This window comes from Artibeus jamaicensis, unplaced genomic scaffold (assembly GCF_021234435.1).
Source record: "Artibeus jamaicensis isolate MK-2021 breed Jamaican fruit bat unplaced genomic scaffold, CSHL_Jam_final contig_585, whole genome shotgun sequence".
NCBI lineage: Eukaryota > Metazoa > Chordata > Mammalia > Chiroptera > Phyllostomidae > Artibeus > Artibeus jamaicensis.
Window position 1 is genome coordinate 13,921,139 of NW_026521894.1, and position 14,894 is coordinate 13,936,032.

The following is a 14,894-nucleotide window of genomic DNA, read 5'->3' on the forward strand; positions in this document are numbered from 1 at the left end:
TGGGATGACACAGCAGAATTGACTGGGGCCAGCCTGGCTCCTGCTGATCTGTGAACACCTCTTAGAGCAGGAGACCTTTCTGAGCCCCAGCTGACAAGAAGGGAGGTCCAGTGTTACCTTCCACACAGAGTAAACAGCAAGTGTAATAGCTCTATTGTGGAATAGAAAGGAAGCTCATTTGCATCTGGGTCATAGAACCGAAGGAGACAGGCAGGGTCCAGGGTGCGTAGGATCTTGTGACTGATACAAAGTATTTGAATATTTTTCAACTCGAAATAAGAAGGCATTGGAAATTTAAAACAGCTCTTGATATGATACACACATTTCAGTAATGTGCTTAGTTCTGTGGACAATGTGCAGGCAAGAGAAGTTAGAACACCTAAGTAATAGAAGTGAGAACTGATGGTTACTCTGAGGCATTATTACAGAAAATGCACAAAAGTGGGCAAACTCATAATACATCTTGAAAATTGAAAATGATAGTTTGGATACAGAGGAAAACATTTCAAAGAAGCAAACCACTCCTCCACTGTCCCGAGCTCTCCCTTACAGAATTTCAGTAAGGCTCAGGAACTTGAAGCACCTTATAAAATTGAAGGCGGGAGAAATGCAAAAGCAGCAATCGTTTGAAATGTGAGGAGCAGCAAAAACCCGTGTCACATCCTTACCACCAAAAGGAAGTAGCTAGGCAACTTTCTTTTTCCCTGATGTATCTGGAGATAGAAGTATATTATGTGGAGAAGGGAAGCTGAGAGTCTGAACTCAGCAATTCCAGGCACAGTGGAGGATGGGAATGAGATGCTTGACTGAAAAGGAGATTAAGCTGAATTTGAGATGGTGGAACCAGAAGATGGAAGCCCACTGGTCTCCCCTGAAGTGTGGAGGCCTGGAGAGCCCCTGGCCTCACAGTCGATATTACATGGGCAAGAAATAAACTTTTGTGTGGCAAGTAACTGAGACCTTGCAGGTGGGGGGGGGGCGGATTTGTCCTTCCACTCAGGTCGTTGTGAATGTGGCAGTGCAGAGAAATAAAGGAATTCAGAGAAGTCTTTTTAAAGGCAATAGTCTGGCTCATATTCCTATTTTAAATTTTAGAAACTGAAAACTTTTTGTCATAATTCAGGAACATCACCATCTATTCCATGGAAGACCAGATGCCCTGATAAGCATAGGATAAAAAAAAATTGGGGTCTTTGGAAGAGAAGAAAAAAAGAATTCTTTTCCTCAGAAAATATTGCTCTTATTGCACTCAGGTTTTCACTTAGTTATTTGCATAATTTTTTAAACTATTTTCCCAATAAGCACAAGCGATATTAAAAATATGGTTTAGAAGCACCAATAAAGTGGTTTCTAAGTTAATCTCGAAAGGAAAAGGAGCTGGGTGTGGCGGTGAAGGACGTTCTTCAAGAAAATCTATTCAAAATCCTATTTCACTTCCTGAGCACACATTCGATTTGGACATGCTCAATGTGGACGCTCTTCTTGACAAAAGATGCCCATTGCCAGCTGTTTCTCCATGTCCATTAAGTTTTTGCTATACCCGGTCATGGAAAAGCAAGGGATACTGATTTTGAAAATATATAGAGGCCGGGATGCAGCCACCTTTGTTCTCTCTGCCATGATCTATCCCAGGTCTCTCTCCACTTCTGGGGAATAGTTATGAGTTTAATGTGTATTCTCCAAGTTCACAAGTGAAAGTCTACGCAGTCAAAGGTAATATGCCGTGTGTGGCTTTGTCAACTTACACCGCCCCCATCTTTTTAAAAAGTCAATATTCCATTGACAAGATCGAAAAGCATGGTGATATGTAGGCCTTGGTCAGTCCAACAAAGTCAACTAGATCTGTATCATTGTATGTTTATTCCCCTGCCAATGGACAATAGGATTATTTCCAAATCTTTGTTAATTTAAACAGTGGCTTACTGAGTAGCTTTGCATATAGAAATAGAATAACGGGTTTGTATTTATGTTCTGGTCAAGCTTTCCCAAGAACAACCTTTGTAGCCTCCAATTTCTTTCTCTACCCGCCGTAGGAGAGCGTTCTGGTTTCTCCGTGTCTTCAGCCATGTTTTTATACTGTCTGACCACTTCACTTTTCCTAGCCTAAGTGAGTGAGAAAGAGTACCTTGTCGCACTTCCCTGATTACTAGTGACCTGCGGGGCTTTTTCTTCATATTTATTTGCCACTTGGATTTCTTTAATGAATTGCTTGTCCTGAGGCTTTGTTCACTCTTTTGAGGTTGACTAGTTTTCTACTGACCTATGCAAGTTTCAGGATACGAATTCATTATCTATTTTGTGTATAAGGAGAACTTTCTCCTAGTCTTTCATTCCTTGTTTTTTGAAGTGTTGACATTTTAATTGTTTTTATTTAATAGAATCCTCACCCAAGGACAGGTCCACTGACTTTACAGAGGAGAAGAAAAGAAGGAGAAGTGTGTAGAGAAAAAGAGAGAGAGAGAGAAGGTGAGAGAAACACACCTATTGTTTGGCTTCCCCATGTGCCCTCACTGGGGCAAGAATCCACAATCTAGGTACGTGCCTTGATGGAATCAGACTCACAACGTTTTTGGTGTATGGGACAAGGCTCCAAACAACTGAGCCATCCAGCCAGAGACTGTAATCTCTTTTACTTTTCTTATGTCATTGTATCAGTCAAGGTTCTCTGGAGAAACAAAACCAGTAGGGAAAGATATAGGTATACAAAGAGCTTAATTACAGAAATGAGTGCAAGCGGTTATACCACGCTGGCTTCAATCACGGCTTCAACTGCGCAGAGGCCATCAACTTTGCCACCCCGCGATGGATCGACTACGGCAAAGTGGCCTCTCAGCGCAGTTGCGGGGAGGCCAGGGTCAGCTTTTCCATGGACACCTTTGTGCGCATCCTGCAGCCCGAGCGCTATGAGCTGTGGAAGAGCGGGCAGGACCGCACTGTTGTGGACCACGTGGAGCCCACGGCTCAGGGCAGCGGGGATCTGAGAGCCTGGAGGAAGAGCCCTGCGGACCGCAGCTGCGTCGGGCCAAGAATAAAGCTGGCGCTGCGCCCCGCCGCCGCGCCCCTGTGCTCCAGGCGTCGCTGCTGTTCTCCCTACCCCGGGGCTCTACCTCGGCAGCCCAGTGCGGAGCTACGATCTCCCGCTGCTCCTCCAAGGCCGACCCACCCTCGCTGCCACTCCCGGGTCCATCCGCGAGGGATCTCCAGCCCCCTGGCTGATGTGGTCGTGGTCCGTGTCCATGGGAACAGGGGACTCAGAAGCCAATCTTTCAGGACGGGGCTAAGAGGCGCTGCTCAGTGGCCACAGCGCACACTGCTCCGGGCCCCCAGGCCCTGCCTGTGTCTCCTGATGGACTCTTGGTAGACAAGGCTGCACCACTGAGCCTTTGGCCTCGCATCCTGTGAGGGCTTCTGGATTTCGCTGTGTCCTGATCTTCGACCCTTTTGGTCCCCATTAGATCCTGGTGAACCAATGCACCCTGGCCCTTGCCTGTTCTCTCTGGAAAATATCCCAGCCAATCTCCCTGACAGTGTCCCCCTAACTCCTCCCAGTATCATTGGGACTCTGATAATCTCCCAAAGATGCTGCTGGAAACTGCAAAACCCTTGTCAACCTCTTTGACGTGTTAAGGATGGATCACTCTTATGCCTTCATGGTCCAGGTCCAGGCTTAAGTTGTCATAAGCTCTTCTGACTCTGACTGTGATTCCCTGGGAGTAAGCTAGAGGCAGCTGCATCTCTTGAGTCCTGGGACATGTTCACCACCAAAGCATGGTGTTGAGTCACTGTCGAAGATCGTGTCAAATATGACTGTATCTGACCCTCAACTCTAGGAACCACAGACCCTCCCAGCTAAGCAACAGTCTGGACTGAGCCGTCGCCAGTCGAGACGCTTCATCTCCTAAAGATGATATATTTCTTAAGCTGCCGGATGTTTCTACTACTGTGATAACTTAAAGTTTCCACTCTCCCGGAAATGGAATCTCAAAGCAGTCAGTCTGGACTCACGTGATCAGCACTAGTTTGGTCATCTGCCTGATGGACCACGGCCATTCCCTAGAGGAAAGTAACCTTGCAGTAGGGGCCCAGTTTTTTGACCAGTACAACTTCCTGTTTCCGCTCCCTTCTGCCTGTAAAAGCCTTTCATTTGGTCCAGCTCCTTGGAGCTCCTTTCTGCCTGCTGGATTGGATGCTGCCTGATTTGAATCACTCGGCATTTTTAATATACCTTAGTTTACCTCTTAACAATCTAAAACAAAGTGATTCGGAAAAGTTAAAAGTAAAAGGACAGGCAAAAAACTCTATGAGGCAAATACAAACAAAGCAAGGGCCATGGACCTAAATATCAGACAAATTAGAATTGAGGCTCAAAGGTACATAAAAAAAGATAAGTTTCTCCATGAAAATATGGCAGTCATGAATATCTATGCAACTTGGGTAAAGTGTAAATTGCAGAAAGTAAAACAAATTAAAAGAAACGCTAAAAATAGGGTCTTCTTATGTGATGTTGTGATTTACAACAAATATTCATTTGGTCTTCATCCCTGTTTGGGGTGTAGAGCTCTTAAGAGATGAGAGCTATAAAGGTGTTTTTTTGTTATGTTAATGAGAAAACTTTAGGAATGCCCCTTGGTCACCTAAAGATGGCTTGTAGTTGCCTGAGAAACTAACCTTGTGATTAGAGGGTTGGAACTTTAAGTCCCAACCCCTAGCTCCTAGGCCCACCCCATGGGAGGAGAGGGAGGCTTGAGATCGAATCAGTGCCATGGCCAGTGATTGAATCAGTCATGATTATGTAATGGAGCCTCCCTAAACCAGAAAAGTCAGGGTTTGGGGAGCTACCGGGTTGGGGAACACGCGGAGGTGTTGGGAGAGCGGTCCTCCAGGGGAGGGCGTGGAAGCTCTGAGCCCTGGCCCGTACCTTAGCCCTAGGCATCTCTTCCATTGGGCTGTTCCTGAGCTATCCACCTTTATAACAAACTGGTAATCTAGCAAGTAAAATATTTTCTGAGTTCAGAGAGGTGCTCTAGCAAATTAATGAAACCCAAGGAGTTGGCCGGAAGAACCTCTGATTTATAGCCAATGGGTCAGAAGTACCTGGGCTCGTGACTGGCATCTAAAGGGGGGATGGCAGCATTGCAGGACTGAGCGCTCTGCCTGTGAGATCTGAGGCTGTCTCCAGGCAGGAAGTATCAGAAGTGAGTCGAAGTGAAGGAAAGACTGCTGGTGCCCTGAGCACTGTAGGTGTTGATGTGAGGAAAAACCTTCCCCACCCACTGGAATTGAGTGTTCAGAACCCCCTCCTCATGCAGCACGAGAAAAAAAATGAATAAATAGATAAGCTTAAGGATAAAGAAAACTTAAAAACCACTAACGATAGGGTAGAATTTATGTGCCTGGTAATAGAGCACTTTTGTAAAGTGCCAATGGATCAATCGCAAATTTGACAGTATATTAAGGTGAAGAGAAAACGCCAATAAATTCCAAAGTGAGAAAAAAATTAAACTTCTTAATTTTCATGCAATAAAATTGGGCATTAATATTAAATCAAACAATATAGAGGCCCTTCTTTCTGGAAAGTTAATTCTCAGTTGAATGACTTGTAGACTACAGGAACAGAGATCCCTCCAATTCCCAGGAAAGAAGGAAGCAATATATGTTAACTCTGTGAAGTCTGGAAATACAATGCCCTTCAAATACGATACACTTCAAAGTGTGAAACTTTGCAGAACAAGTATTTCCAAATCTATCTGGCATTGAAAAAGAAAAAAAAAACTTCAAAATTTTAAAATAAGGACCATGCTGATAGAAAAAAACTGCCTACGTGCGCCACTACCGAGGACTGAGTGTGCAACTCAGGAATGAGACCTGACTAGGAATCGAACTCATGACTCTTTGATGTATGGGATGATGCTCCAACCAACTGAGATATCCGGGCAGGGCTATAGCTCATTTCTTTATCTTGCTGAGTAATATTCTGTCGTGTGGATGTACCACAGCTCATCCGTTCACCTACTGCAGGACATTTGGTGGTTTCCTAGTTTTGGCAATTACAAATAAAACTATTATAAACATTCATGTGCAGGTTTCTGTGTGGAAGTAAGTTTTCAACTAATTTGGGTAAATTTCAAGGAATGAAATTGCTGTATCATTGGTAAGACTCTATTTAGTTTTGTAAGGAACTACCAAACTGCCTTGTACCCATTATTTTTACTGGTAGAAAAGTGTTCCTTTTTCTCATGATCTGCCACATAGTATTTGTACAAAAGGACACACATACTCATTTGCAACTTCCACTTCTCATCCCGCTTGGCTGGTTGCAAAGAAACCAAGACAAGGTCAAGATTTTATATGCAGTCAGGAGCCAGAAGACCCAACCTTCATTCAGACTCTTGTCTGGACTTTTTGAGTGGATTTTCAATAAATCAGCTCTTTCCTCTGTATCTCCACTTCCACATTTAGTCAAAGGGGGCCCTTAGCCGCATTGCACCTGTGCTGGAGAGTTCACACAGAACTTCAGACCTGTGCAAACATAATTTGTGCTAAGAAAATATTAGCCATTATCATTATTATAAGATGGACACTAGAACTTGTGTTTGAATGCAACTCGGAGAGTTGGTGTTTGGGTTTTGGAACTCCTGTAAGATTCATAAAAATTTTCAGTTATGGATTTGCCCGCCTACCTGGCCACACTGAATTATTCGCAGAGACTAACCCTACATCAGTTCCGTTTCTGCATATGTAAGGAGTCCTTTTCAGATAGTTCACAATAACTTCACATGATAGTTATTTCACTGGATTGTGGCTATATGTGGACTCAAAGTTGCCTTTTTCCTTAGGTTTGGTGTTATCTTTAATCACTTTAAATAGGAAACCACAAACAGTTGCTAGAAATTGGCTACAGAGATAAGCAGAAAGAAAACTAATCTGAGTAGAACTGAACCCTGGTGAGAGGAGCAGCCCCTCACTGCAGCTGCCTGGCCCACCCCGCCCTGCGCCCCAGGCTCTCCGACGGAAACTCCCCGCACGCTCCCATTGCCCTGCTTGCCATGGACTTGCAGTGACTGTGGTGCAATAGTGAGACCCCCTATTACTATCCTGTTATTACTTTGGTGGATCTTTTGCAGATAAGCCATTTCAGAGAGAACACAGAACTGAGCACCATGGGGAGGGTGTCATTGTTAGAGGTGTCATCCTACAGAAATGTGGCCTTTATGTTGGGGTTTCTGCATTTTCTTACCTCACCTCTAGTATGCTGGCACCCAGTATCCTTGTACCCTGATTGTTCATCCCTCTCTCCAGAAGGACTGCATCCAGGCCTGTAGACCTCAGAGGGCACCTTGTCCCATCTCTCAGAGCTTCTTCCCAAAAGATTCACATTGTGTCTGTATTTCAAGGCCCATTCATGGATTTGCTCATTTATTCAGCTCATGTTACGTGAGCACCTACTGTGTGCCAGGCATGGTTCTTCTAATTAGGGACACAACAGTGAAAAAGACAAAGTTTCAAGTCCCCTAAAGCATTATAAGGAGTGATATATAATAACATGTCAAGTAGTCATAAGGGCTAAGGAAAAAACATAGCATATGTGCTGCTATATTTGAGGGGGGACTTTTGGGAGATGTGGTCTCTGTGTGCGCCATGTGAACGTGGGTGTGGGGGGCATCCTTATAGGCAGAGGGACAACAGGTGAAAATGTCCTGGGGTGGGCTCATCCTTAATGGGCTCACAGACTAGCCAGGCAGGTGGACAGTAGGCCTGAGGGGCCAGGGGCTGAGGCAGGGATCTGGACTGGAGATGGGCACGTGCTTCAGGGAATGTATGCTCCCCCAGCTGAGTGGCTGGAGCAGCTGCGGTTTCAGGCAGGCTGGGAGGGAGGAACTCGGGGACCACAGAGCCTTGGAAAGGATTTATAACCCATGGCCATCCCTGAGAATGGCTCTGTCTTCCCTAGTGATGCAAATCCTGAGAGCAGGAGCTCTGTTTGGGTTCCCTGTGGTATCAGCTAACACGGAGTCCATCTGACTCAGGAGGTGCTTCAGACTTGGATTAGATGGCACTTGGGTGGACACGGCAGGTCCCTGGCACTCACTGAGTTGACCACAGCCATTTCAACTCTTTATTAGCCACCCCAAATCAATGGCATGCGGGCAGTATTTTTAAAACTCTGCGGGGGTCCCTATTTGAACAATAGATGGCTGTGCAGATGGCTGTGAAGCTGGTGTGAGAAAGAGAGGCACATGGCTCCTGGAGAGTCTGCAATAGGAAGTTTCTGGAGGAACCGCTAGCAGGTGAGAGGGTGGAACAGGCAGCGGATCTGGAGTATGTGCCTTTGCCCAGCAAGATCTGGGCTCCAGACGCGGACAGCATTCAGGACAGTGCTAGGATTAGGAATCTGTGAAGATCTCAGAATCCATTCCCTGTGAATACTGAGGGCCCATAACCGAACATGTTTCTGCCACCCCAGAAACTCCTCAGGAGCGAGGCAGCCTAACCTCACCACTCCTGTGGTATCACTTTGATTGGACTTACAGGTGACCCTCTAGGATCCTAAGAACTTTATTTTTACCTATGGCTCATGGATTAAACCAGAGTAATACAGTTGGTTATTATCTTTCTTTGTTTTCTCTGTACAGTGAGGATTCAATTAGTATTGTTGATTGAAGGAATCCATTTTGTGAAACCATCAATAGAGATGAAAAAGCATCATAAGAAACAGCTAAAATAAATGAAAAGTCTGTATGATAACATTGGTGCTTTCACACTAGTTACCTTTTAAAATAAGAGATCCAATTCTAAGATGGGGGTTGAAATAAGTTGCAGAGCCTGAGAAGAAACTCGGTTTCTCCCATTTCTATACAAGACCTTCATTCGTTCACTCAGCAGATCCTGTGAAGTGCCCTGACTGTGCCAGGCACTGTGCCAAACGCCAAGGGTACAGCACAATATGGATTGACAGCCTGCCTGGGGAGACAGGCCAGCGATCAGGCCGTTTCACCATGCCACAGATTCTTCGCAGCGACCAGGACAATATCCAGGCCCTCCCCAGGCTGACAGTTTAGGGCCCCTAAAGAGATGTGTCTTTTAAGTTCAGGGCCAAAGCCCCAGTGGGGCTCTCAGAGGTGTTCCAGTCTGTTCCTGGACTCACAGCAGTCCTCTGGTTGCCTTTTCTCAGTCATGTCTGACAAATGGACACATGCAGACTTTGGGGGAATCTCAGCTGCCCCAGGCATCCGTAGTTCTTCCTTGCCAGTTCTAGAAAGACGGGGGTCAGGGGGTTGGCTTTGAATGCCCCCACCGGTGGGTCCACTCTAGGAAGTGAGTGTGGCTTACCGTCAGACCTCTCCCGCCTCTGTCCATGCTGTGGACAGTCCTTGGTTCCTTCAGGGGGCCGGGTCATTTGCATTACATTTCCTGTGTTCCATTCTATCTCCCCACGATCTACACCCCAGCTATGGACTGAATGTATCTCCTCCCCACTATTCATATATTGACACCCTAATTCCCAGTGTGATGATGCTTGCCGGTGGGGTCTTTGGGAAAGGATTAGGCCGTGAGGGGAAGCCCTCGTGAATGGAATTAGTGCCGTTCTAAGAAGAGACACAAAAGAGATGACCGCTCTCTCCACCGTGTGAGGATACAGCAAGACGGGAGTGTTTGTACACCCTAGAATTGGCCCTGACCAAGAACCCCACTCTGCTGCCACCTTGATCTTGGACTTCCAGCCTCCAGAACCGTAAGAAATGAATGTTGTTCAAGCCCCACCCAACCCCCAGTTTATGGTATTTGTTATAGCAGCAAAAACACACCCAAAAACTGCTTGTCTAATGTTTGCACTGGCTAATTGAGGAGGAAGGTAGAAAGGAGACCACAGGACCAGGCAAACTGTCACTGTGTCATGAGTGTCAGCGAGCCAAGAACCCTGCCTTGCAGTTTCCATACATCATTTGTTTTCTCCTCCAGGAGCTCATCTGCAGAGTCAAAGCCACGGAGATCCGAAGCCCAGAGCGGTCATTTCTTAGTGTGGCTGTGAGCAAGAGACTCACAAGTTTGAGGCTCTGGGAGAGGCCGCGGAGCTGAGTGGTCTCCGCACACACCCAGTGTTCAAACCCCGATCTGCTTTTGTGCTCTGCCTGAGTTGGCAAGCTGCTTCATCCCTGGGTTTCCCCGTCCTTCGCCCCACCAGGGAGATGGTCACACCCGTCCCCAGAGCAGTAAGGGTGGTGGAGAAAGTTCATGCAAGTACGACACTTTGAAGAGTAACCGACCTGAGGTGAGTACAAACTATCATTTCACATCTTATTGAATATTTTTTAAAATTAACTTCAGCACAGTTTGGGCAAGAAGCACGCACCAGTCTAGTTATTACTGATATTTTTCTTATCACTCATTTTGCATTATTTTAATATTATTTGCGTTACTTTTATTATTTTTAGTACTATTATTACCTTCCGAGTTACTTAGCGGTGACAGACCTGCAGTCTTCCCTGCTAAACTACTAGAATAGAGAACGACAAAGGAAAAGGGCTGTAGCTTCTTGTCACTCAAAGCACAGCCGGACGAGAGGCACGGGTGTGGCCTTCGAGTCCAGTGAAAATGCAGAAGCTCCGACTCCAGCCCCGACCTGTACGACTCAGAATCTGCATTTTAGCAGGATCCCAGGTGAGTCACAGGCAAGTATAAGGTTGAGAAGCGCCGTTCTAGCACATCGGTTCTCAATCCATTGGCATCGCATGTGAAGCAAACATACGTACGCCTGGATGCCCACCGCCCTTCTCCAAACTTCCACCGTAACTGTCTGGAGGACAAAATGTCAACAGCTCTCTGGGCGGCGCCCACGTGCAACCACGTTGCTAAGCGTCCGTCTAGCATCCGTTCCCCAGGGCGTTAGGCTGCAGGGGTGGATGGGAGTTTAGCCTCTGCAGTCACTGCCAACGAGAGTTCTGCTTTGTTTTCTTTCTCTTCAGGCCCAGTGGAAGCACGAAGGGCCACGGAGAGGACACATTCTTCTCTCCCACCCCCGCCATTCCCCGGTCTTCATTACAGCTAATGGGACACGTGACAAGGCTCTGTGCCGGCTGCTTGGCCACTGCCTCTGTTCCTCTTTGTGCCAGGTCCCAGTGTGCGGGCTGCGTTGGCTGGCACGTTTCCCCCACTCAGCCGTGCAGACGGAGCTCGGCTTTTCAGTGGCGGGAGTTTGCATTTTCTCGAAATGGGGTCTTTCGCCTTCCTTCATCCCCTGCCCACTGTATACCGCCGCTTGCACAGGCTGCTTGATCAGAGAAAACTCAGCCAGAGAGCTAATCTTTCCTGTGCCCCCTCGACCCCTAGAGGAAAATTCACAGTCCCCCCGGGCTCAGTGAGTCATCAATGAGCACTGCGGTCAAGGTGCTGTCTCACACTCCATCACAAGGTCAAGGACCCCTCCCCCCCCACGCCGCACCGGCGCCAGCCTACTATGTTGTGGGAATCGGGGCCATGGAGTTGTCGGTGTCTGAATTTTCAACAGAAGCTGCAAACTTGGGATTTTATGAAAAAAATCTAAGATTTTAAAATGTTGGCAGCTAGTTCAAAAAATGCAAAAGCTCCTTTGGGTAAATAAAATATTTCCAGAGGCCTTTCAGATGTCCAGGCTGAAGCATGGCTGCTCCTTCTATGGTCACACTGGACCTCTGCCTGCTGGGTCCTAGGAGTCCCAGGTACCTAGGAGTTGGGCTGAGCATATCGTATTTGCCCAGGACAGCAGATCAGAAGGAAAGAGAGGAGGATTTACATGTTCAGTCTTCTCCCCTCTCCCCCTCCTCTGTCCCTGAAGAGCAGGCATCCCAGCGCTGACAGAGCTCCTTGTTTCATGCTCCTAGTGACCGAATGTTTCTCCCTCAATGTTCTCTTTATACAAGATGATGTGACTGTGTTTGTTGCTAATATTAGACCAGCAACAGATGCCCTGGGTGCATGTGGAGCAGATTATTACAGCAAAGACAAAGGCCTCAAATGCCCAGTGGCTCTAACAGCAGAACTTGCTGCAAGGGGCAGGGGGCTCCCATCATGGTAGGCAAGGTGCCACCAACAGGCCTGTGACACACCCAGGGACTGAGTCCACAGTCTAGATAACTTTGGAGATGTAGGGAGAGCTCTAGGGGAAGTCAGCAGGGGGCTTAAAACATCAAGATATGGCCTCTTCACATGGAGACAAACAGTAATACCAGGGTCTGGTGAAAATGGCAAGTCATCAAGACACCACTGGTGGCTGGAATTAGGACCCAGGAGAACAAGATGGCAAGTCTAGCAAAACAGTACATAGTTCAATGACCATGGCCAATGTCATGGTTCTTCCTGCTCCCGTCCATTTTCCTCAATAAAGTCCCTTTTTAGACAAATTGGAGGAGAATGGTCACATACTATGAACCTCTTGGGTTTGGGCATGAACCACTGGGACTTTCTTAGCCTCTCCTGTCTTCGGAATGCTCTCATCTCACTTCTGCTAAAGGTTTTAAGAGTTTCTTAATATCTATGTTGTTTTTCCTGCAATTTTTATTTAGTTGCCTGAATCCTGTGGAAGTTAATGTATACAACGTGGTGGAGGTCCTGTCCGACTCGCCGCCTCCGCCACAGGCCACATTCTCACAGACACGGTCCTACTGCACCTTTGCTGCCCACAGTGATTCCTCAGCTAGCAAGACCTGGTCAAGGCCAGTGAATCGAGGGCCCGTGGTCTCAAGGGGCTTGTGATGAAAAGGGACTGTGCTCCAAAAGTCCTATCTTGATTTGGAGTTGAATTGTCAAGCTGAATCCTGCAGCCAACCTGTCTATAAAATAAATTTAATCTTTTTTGAAAATAAAACCAGAGCTCTGAAATACCTGTCTTATAAGTTCCAAATTTTTATGATTGTGATTTTTTTTATTTTTAAGTGATATTTTATTGATTGTGCTGTTAGAGTTGCCCCATTCTCCTTCCTCCCCTTTCTCCCCCTCCCCTTTATGACCCTGAACACTCCCTCCCTCCAGCACTCACCCCTCCCCTTAGTTCATGTCCATGGGTCGTAGACACAAGTTTTTTGGCTTCTCCATTCCCATACTATTCTTAACCTCCCCCTGTTTATTTTGTGCCTAACAGTTATGTTTCTTATTCCCTGTACCCATCCCCCATTCTCATACCTCCCTCCATGTGATCTCCATTTCTGTGATTCTGTTCTTGTTCCAGTTGTTTGCTTAGCTCGTGCTTGTTTTTGTTTTTGTTTTGTTTTGTTTTTAGGTTCATTTGTTGATAGTTGTGAGTTTGTTGTCTTTTTATTGTTCATAGTATGGATCTCCTTTTTTGTTAGAAAAGTCCCTTTAACATTTCATATAAGGGCTTGGTGGTGATGAACGTCTTTAACATGACCTTATCAGTGAAGCACTTTATCTGCTCTTCATTCTAAATGATAGCTTTGCTGAAGATTATACTTTCAGGGATGATTTCTATAGTTCATTACTAAGTAATAGTTTTGCTGGATACAGTAATCTTGGATGTAGGCCCTTGCCTTTCATGACCGAATACTTCTTTCAGCCACTTCTTGCCTGTAAGGTTTCTTTTAAGAAATCAGCTGGTAGTCTTATGGGCACTCCTTTGTAGGAAACTGTCTCCTTTTCTCTTGATGCTTTTAAAATTCTCTCATTATCTTTAATCTTAGGTAATGTAATTATGATGTGTGTTTCTCTTTGGATCTCACTCTTTGGGAATCTCTGAGCTTCCTGGACTTGCATGTCTATTTCCTTTCCCAGAGTGGAGAAGTTCTCCTTCATTATGTTTTCAAATAAGTTTTCAGTTTCTTGCCTTCTCTCTTCTCCTTCTGGCACCTCTATGATTCGGATGTTGGAATGTTTAAAAGTGTCCCAGAGGCTCCTAAGCCTCTCCTCGTGTCTTTAAATTTTGTTTTTTCATTCTGTTCTGGTTGAATGTTTCTTTCTTCTGTTCCGAATAGTTGATTTGAGTTCTGGTTTTCTTCCCTTCACTATTGGTTTCCTGTATATTTTCCTTTATTTCACTTTGCATAGCCTTCACTCCTTCCTTTATTTTGCAACTATACTCAGTGTCTGTAAGCATCATGATTAACAGTGTTTTGAACTCTGCATCTGATAGGTTGGCTAACTCCTTGTTAGCTAACTCCTTAGCTCTTTTTCTGGAGTTTCGACCCGTTCTTTCATCTGAGCCATATTTCTTTGTTGAGGTGCACCTGTTATGTTGCAAGGGGTGGAGCCTTAGCTACTCCTCAGGGTGGGGCAAGCCACTTTGCTGTGTTGTGGTGCTATCTGTGGGACAGGGGTCAGAGAGGGAACATTGCTGCTTGCTCAGCTCTTGCCCCGCTTTCAGTCACTTCCTTTGCTTCCCACAAGCACACTGTGCCCTTTTAGTTGCAGATTCCCAAGTGGATGGGCTTGCGTACATTCTAGGATCCCAAGAGTCTCTCTCACAGACTCTCCTGTGAGACTGGGAGTTTCTCCCACCCCTGTAACCCTCACAGATTTTTACACCAGAGGTTCTGAGGCTTTAGTTTCCTGCACTGAAACCCTGGATTATGGAGTCTGCCTTGCTGCCCAGCTGTTCCTCTCGGCTTATCCGCACACAAATGGGGAACCACCAGTCTGCCTGTGTGTCCTTGCTGATCCAGCTTCCCATCTCTGCCCCTTCTACCAGTCTGCATGAATGTTACTTCTTCCAGAATGTTACTTACTCCTTGGTTGTCAGACTTCCACACAATTCAGTTTTCTCGTAGTTCTGGTTATTTTGTCGTTGTTGTTGTTTGTTCGTTTTTAAATTGGTTGTTACCCTTATTTTGGTTGTGTGAGGAAGCAAAGTGTATCTACCTATACCTCCATCTTGGCCAGAAGTCTCCTAAATCGTGATTTTTTCCCCC